The sequence below is a fragment of the Scylla paramamosain genome, chromosome 27, assembly GCF_035594125.1.
Source record: "Scylla paramamosain isolate STU-SP2022 chromosome 27, ASM3559412v1, whole genome shotgun sequence".
Lineage (NCBI taxonomy): Eukaryota > Metazoa > Arthropoda > Malacostraca > Decapoda > Portunidae > Scylla > Scylla paramamosain.
The window spans coordinates 11,936,809-11,944,308 of NC_087177.1; the positions used below are offsets into that span (position 1 = coordinate 11,936,809).

A 7,500-nucleotide genomic window follows, 5' to 3' on the forward strand; every position below is an offset into this window, starting at 1 on the left:
CTGTCGCCGCCCACAACACTGCCTTTATCTTGCCGTCCCCCCGCCCCCACGCCTCCCCGAGGCTGCCACACGGGGGGAATGTGACGACTCACATATTCACCTCGATGAAGCCACCACGGGGATAGGAAAGGTAGGAGGGCTGACCAGAAAATAAACAATATGATATCGTGAAAGCGAAACCTTGCAACCTCCCGGCATTCATGATCCTCGACACTCACCCCTCTGGCCGGTGAGTCGCCCGGGTAAGGGAGAGAGAGAGAGAGAGAGAGAGAGAGAGAGAGAGAGAGAGAGAGAGAGAGAGAGAGAGAGAGAGAGAGAGAGAGAGAGAGAGAGAGAGAGAGAGAGAGAGAGAGAGAGAGAGAGAGAGAGAGAGAGAGAGAGAGAGAGAGAGAGAGAGAGAGAGAGAGAGAGAGAGAGAGAGAGAGAGAGAGAGAGAGAGAGAGAGAGAGAGAGAGAGAGAGAGAGAGAGAGACAGACAGACAGACAAACAGAGAGAGAGAGAGAGAGAGAGAGAGAGAGAGAGAGAGAGAGAGAGAGAGAGAGAGAGAGAGAGAGAGAGAGAGAGAGAGAGAGAGAGAGAGAGAGAGAGAGAGAGAGAGAGACTGACTGACTTTTACTGAGGCACTCACTGGGGTAACGTGTAGTAACCTCCCCGCTTCCCCTATGACCCTATGAAGCGAGGAAATCCCAGGGAAGGCAGGACTGAAATGCGTTCCAGAGACAGCTGAAAAAAAAAAGAATGGCATGCACTCCACCTGCGCCGCGCACTCGTCCGAACGTTGGCACGGATCTCGGTTATGCACGCACGGCACCCTATGACGCACCTCGGGCCACGCACCAACCAGCCAGCACGTCACGGAAAACCCATGTCACCTGCATCACGCCGGTCGCCTCCCATCGCGGCAAGCACTCCCCGGGGCTGCCGTGCTGAAGTGCTGACGTGCTACGAGGAATGGAGAAAAGTGATCGGCAAATTAGCTCCCCGTGGCGACCTATTTCTCGAGCTCACCCGGACGCTGGATATCGATTCCCGTAGAGGCACCTGCCGCCACCGCGTGCTCCGAACCGCACCCTCCTTCTCCTCTTCCTCCTTCTCCTCCTCCTCCTTCTCCTCCTCCTCCTCCTCTTCCAGGCGAGACCCAGGTGACAGGGAAATGTACGCAAAAACGTCTCCCCAGTTCACCTTGTTATGTAATTCGCGTCCTCAGAGACTCGTGAATGCCGAGGGCGCCGCAGCGTGTGTCGGGAGAATGAGGAACGATAGATAAGCTTGTGCATTTCAAAGTTTTTACATGGTTGCTTATCAAAAGTATGATAATGTGGGATGAGTGTGGAGAGAGAGAGAGAGAGAGAGAGAGAGAGAGAGAGAGAGAGAGAGAGAGAGAGAGAGAGAGAGAGAGAGAGAGAGAATCACTCTGTCATTTTTTAGTAAACTTTACATAGCTTTCCTTTTCTTTTTACTTATTCCAGAACTCAAATCAACTTTTCTTCACACTCTCTCACCCTTTTTCTAATTTCTATTATTCCCTACAGAGCCAAGATTACGCTTCCACTTTTTTGTGCATCTCTGTAACTTCTCTATCTTGAATACAGTAAATTAATCATAAAAAAAAACGTAACAATAACAGTAGCAACAATATCTTTTTTTCAGGTTTTCAAATAGTTTCGTGCCACATACTTAGAATATCTTTGTCCCTTCCACTCCTCCTCCTCCACATTCCCTCCTGTCGTCCTGTTACCACCACCACCTCATGCACCGTCACGCCTCCTGTCATGCCCCATCTCCTCACTACCTTCTCTTCCACGCTAGCTTTTCTTTAACCTCACACCTCATAACTGTGTGTGTGTGTGTGTGTGTGTGTGTATGTGTGTGTGATCAACAGTGTTATATTGTTGTTAGTCTTTTTTTTGCTGTTGTTGAAAAGGCAAACAGTTTTTCATCAGATTTACAGAGTTGTTGTTCATTTACCATTCTTTTCTTTTTCAATTTTTCAATGAGTGCCTTGATAGGTCAGAATCATGACTCACCCAGAGCAGAGTCAGCTTCCTTTCGCTGGTGAGTCATGTTTCGCCTTAGTGTGTGAGTTGGACAGCGGAATGTTTGCCTCGTTTTTTTTTTTCTCTCTCTCTCTCTCTCTTTCTCTTCTCCTTTTCGTGTATCACATTTTATCCGGACAGTTTTGCGTGTCTTTGTAAGTCTCTCTCTCTCTCTCTCTCTCTCTCTCTCTCTCTCTCTCTCTCTCTCTCTCTCTCTCTCTCTCTGAAATCTAGTTTTTGTTACCTTTTTCTATTAACAAACTCATGATAAAGTTTCGTGTTTAATTGAGTGTCCCATTCAAGAAAATCAATGAAGCCCCATAATTCTTTGCCTTATCTCATTTTTTTCTGTATCATTTCATCCACTTCCCATATCTATTCTTATTTTATCGTGCTTTCTCTAACGCTTTGGTGAGTTTTTCTTTTAATTTTCTGAAGAGATTTCCAATTATTCTTTTGTACTGCACTTTTTGGTTTCCGTGTATTTTTTTTTTTACTTCTTATAGGTCTTTCTATGATACTTCCCTGTTTTTTTAATTTATTTTCTTGAACCTCTTTTAATATTAATTTTTACCTTGATATGCTTAGTATAACATTTCCAAACATTTTTCTTTCCTTTCCTGAATCTAATCCCATATTTATTTTCCATTTTACTGTGCGTTTTGGATTTTTAACGTTTTCTTTTATTTTATTTTGCCTTGTATGTATTTTTTAAGTGTTTATTTATTTTTTTTTTATCTTTCTTGAACCAATTCCTTCTTTAATCTATACTTTACTATCAATTTTGTGTATTTCTTTGTATGATTTTACTTTCTGAACCCCAAAATTCCACCGCAATAAGGAAACCAACAAGACAGGAAGGTTCCAATACGTTCATTGATCTCGTGAGTTCATTGTACCTGTGAGAACTGTGGATTTCAACACGTGATTATTGAAGGAATGGATTACTGCTTTCTCTCTCTCTCTCTCTCTCTCTCTCTCTCTCTCTCTCTCTCTCTCTCTCTCTCTCTCTCTCTCTCTCTCTCTCTCTTGGGGTTAGACAGAAGGAAGAGCGATAAAGAGGAGAATGAGGAGATCAGAGAGAGAGAGAGAGAGAGAGAGAGAGAGAGAGAGAGAGAGAGAGAGAGAGAGAGAGAGAGAGAGAGAGAGAGAGAGAGTCGTCTTAGAGATAAGATATAAGCAATGCAAAGGAAATAATAGTGATGTAGATTGTAGTAATAGTGGTGGAGGTAGAAGTAGTAGTAGTAGTAATAGTAGTAGTAGTAGTAGTAGTAGTAGTAGTTGTATAAATAATAGTAGTAATAATAATAATAATAATAATAATAATATTAATAATAATAATAATAATAATAATAATAATAGAGATAAGATATAAGCAATACAAACGAAATAATAGTGATGTAGATTATAGTAATAGTGGTGGTGGTAGAAAAGTAGTAGTAGTAGTAGTAGTAGTAGTAGTAATAGTCGAAATAATAATAATAATAATAATAATAATAATAATAATAATAATAATAATAATAATAATAATAATAATTAACGAGGATGACAACAACAACAACAACAACAACAACAACAACAACAACAACAGCAACAGCAACAGCAACAGCAACAACAACAACAACAACAACAACAACAACAACAACAACAACAACAACAACAGCAACAGCAACAGCAACAACAACAACAACGTAAATTAACCGTAGCAAGATCACACACACACACACACACACACACACACACACACACACACACACACACACACACAGTCAGCAGACCCTGGCCTTTATCTGGTGCCGGGTTGCAGAGTCACACTTCGTCGGCTCACCTCCTGTGTTAGACATAGCGGCCCCGTGGCGCAATGGTAGCGCGTCTGACTCCAGATCAGAAGGCTGGGTGTTCGAGTCACTCCGGGGTCATAAGCTTTTTAGTTAAATAGACTAATGCTTTTATTGTTGCGGTCGTCCCTTGAGATTCACAGCATTGTAAAAAGTTTGCATGGACAAAGAGAAAGAAAGAAGACAATATTAATTTTGTCTTTTCTTCGCTATGGAACTGTTTAAGGGTTTAGTACAAAAAAGGGATCTGCCCGGCATGAGAAAGACAAGAGGACGTAAGAGAAGGTTTACAGATGGAAGAAAAGAAGATTTGGTTGTAAATGTACACAGGGTAAAGACAGAAGACGATGTTATTCTTGTCTCGTCTTCGCTGTGGAACTGTTTAAGAGGCTGTAGTACAAAAAAGTTATCTACCCACCAGAAGAAAGAGAGGAAGACCTGAGAGGTTTATGGATGCGATGGAAGAAGACATGCCTGTAATGGGTGTGACTCAGGAAGGCGCACAAAACTGTGTTGGGGGTTGACTTGCTGTGGCGATCCCAAACGGTAACAACCGAAAGAAGAGGAAGGAAAATAAAAAAGCACAAAAATGTCTTAAAGTTGCATAAGTGATTATGGAGTAAATATCCAACTGTGTAAAAAATTCATAAAGACTTTAATTATTCAAAAGTTATCTTGGTATCTGTTCTCCTAATGTATATTCTCTGCCAAATCAACGAAGGAGGAGCAGTCAACCCTATCACTGTAAGATAATTTATCATGACCTACAACTTTATAAACATTTATTTTCGTTCGACAGTCTCTAAAATAATTATCTTCACTAAAGCAGACAAGGTTTACTCCCATGCTTTTCTTTGTATTTTACCAATAATCGTTTTAACACTTTTCGTTCAACAGTCTTTTAATTATGTAACTTACAGAAGACAGCATTTATTTCATCTTTATTCTCCTGTGTTAACAATTTTTGTAATGGAATTAATTTTCATAAAGAACAGCCAAAGCAGGAATTTTTTTTTTAAGGAGATAAGACCAAATCCTCTCCAAACAAGACAGGGATTCGAACTCAGCGTATACGAGTATACGAGTAGTGTGAGGCAAGAACGGGAACCAGTACACCAGGTCCTGTATTTACACTACCGGGCACAACAACAACAACAACAACAACAACAACAACAACAACAACAACAACAACAACAACAACAACAACAACAACAACAACAACAACAACAACAACAACAACAACAACAACAACAACAACAACAACAACAACAACAACAACAACAACAACAACAACAACAACAACAACAACAACAACAACAACAACAACAACAACAACAACAACAACAACAACAACAACAACAACAACAACAACAACAACAACAACAACAACAACAACAACAACAACAACAACAACAACAACAACAACAACAACAACAACAACAACAACAACAACAACAACAACAACAACAACAACAACAACAACAACAACAACAACAACAACAACAACAACAACAACAACAACAACAACAACAACAACAACAACAACAACAACAACAACAACAACAACAACAACAACAACAACAACAACAACAACAACAACAACAACAACAACAACAACAACAACAACAACAACAACAACAACAACAACAACAACAACAACAACAACAACAACAACAACAACAACAACAACAACAACAACAACAACAACAACAACAACAACAACAACAACAACAACAACAACAACAACAACAACAACAACAACAACAACAACAACAACAACAACAACAACAACAACAACAACAACAACAACAACAACAACAACAACAACAACAACAACAACAACAACAACAACAACAACAACAACAACAACAACAACAACAACAACAACAACAACAACAACAACAACAACAACAACAACAACAACAACAACAACAACAACAACAACAACAACAACAACAACAACAACAACAACAACAACAACAACAACAACAACAGTATTTCTATTTCTATACCAAGACATACGATAACAGAGGGAAGCAATACGGTACACCAAGTCATGCAGAGAAGGAGAAGGAGGAGATTGTCGTGGTGATAAATTAATAATAGTGGTGGGATTGATGTTGACTGCAGCTGTAAATGGATTGCAATATGTCGCGTTGGTGGTGGTAATGGTGGTGGTGGTGGTGATGATGGTGATGATAACAGTTATCAATAATATCGACAAATGACTCATCACGTCTTACTTAGTCGATAATATGGACTGTAGTAGATACCTCATATTCTCTCTCTCTCTCTCTCTCTCTCTCTCTCTCTCTCTCTCTCTCTCTCTCTCTCTCTCTCTCTCTCTCTCTCTCTCTCTCTCTCTCTCTCATCGTTTTTATCAATTTCCTTCTTGCATTCGTCCAAAAATAAGTAAAAATAAAAATAAAGAAAAGATATAATAAGAGAGAGAGAGAGAGAGAGAGAGAGAGAGAGAGAGAGAGAGAGAGAGAGAGAGAGAGAGAGAGAGAGAGAGAGAGAGAGAGAAAACACTACCCGCTTCTCATGCTCCCTACACATCATTTCTTTCCTTTTCTCTTATCACTAGTATCTCTCTCTCTCTCTCTCTCTCTCTCTCTCTCTCTCTCTCTCTCTCTCTCTCTCTCTCTCTCTCTCTCAGACGCACAAAAAACGCACATTTCTCGCTGTCTCAACTCTCATTCCTTCCTTTACGCATTCAATCGGATTTTATTTATTTATGAATGTACCCAGTGCAATACAATGTACCGTACAGTGCAATGCCTTATTCATTCCGCTCTGAGCATTTTATTGGTTAACATTGTCATAGTTTTCTGGCTGCCTTGTTTTGTCTTCATGGGTGTTGTCTTTCTTTTCTTCTCTAGTTTGGTGTGTTTTTTTTATTTTATTCATGGGGTTTATGGACGAATTTTCTTTTGTGTGTGGTTTTGTTTTCTTTCTTCTTTGTTCTTTAATGTGTGAAGAAAACTGGCTCGATGGGACAAGAAAGGAGATTAAAAAGGAAAAGGAAAATAAAAGTCCGTTTACTTACCATTTCCTTAAAAAAATAAAAAAACGAAAAGGAAGTTGTCTGGAAAAAAAAATACATTCGTTAATTTAGTTAAGTGTATTAATATGTTTCTTTCTTTTCACATACTTTTTTTCTCTTTCGTCTTCTTACTATGTCCATTTTCATTGCCCTTTTTTTTTTTACATGTTTAATTATTATTTGCTTACCTGTTTTCTTTTTTTTTTTTTCTGTCTGTTCTTTCTTACGTATAATTTTCTTTCTTCTTTTCGATCCTTTTCACTTTGCATTACTCACATCATGCACTTTTTTCTTTTGACACTCTTTATTTCGTTTTGTATGAGATAGATACGTGATAGAGATAGACGAGTAGCAAGTAGACAGATGGATTGAGAGAGAGAGAGAGAGAGAGAGAGAGAGAGAGAGAGAGAGAGAGAGAGAGAGAGAGAGAGAGAGAGAGAGAGAGAGAGAGAGAGAGAGAGAGAGAGAGAGAGAGAGAGAGAGAGAGAGAGAGAGAGAGAGAGAGAGAGAGAGAGAGAGAGAGAGTTACAATTTTGCCAGTACCATTTCGTGTTATTTGTCTTTCTCGGATCTCCCTCT

At 39.6% G+C, this 7,500-nt stretch overlaps 2 protein-coding genes and 1 non-coding gene across 13 annotated transcripts in view; 2 read left to right on the forward strand and 1 right to left on the reverse strand.

Annotated features, from left to right (window-relative positions):
- LOC135114218 (cyclin-dependent kinase-like 3) overlaps positions 1–110 on the reverse strand; it is a 48,297-nt gene extending 48,187 nt beyond the window's left edge. Inside the window, exon 1 of one of the 2 annotated variants that reach the window (XM_064029995.1) lies at positions 1–110. This exon is cut by the window's left edge and continues 1,160 nt beyond it. The gene's annotated coding sequence lies outside the window, so the exon portion shown is untranslated. The other variant, XM_064029996.1, reaches the window with a different exon arrangement.
- The window catches only part of LOC135114221 (uncharacterized), a 96,721-nt gene that overhangs the window by 42,044 nt on the left and 47,177 nt on the right, over positions 1–7,500 (forward strand). The window lies entirely within an intron of this gene.
- On the forward strand, positions 3,885–3,956 carry Trnaw-cca (transfer RNA tryptophan (anticodon CCA)). Its single transcript has one exon. It is a non-coding gene; the product is annotated as a tRNA-Trp (tRNA).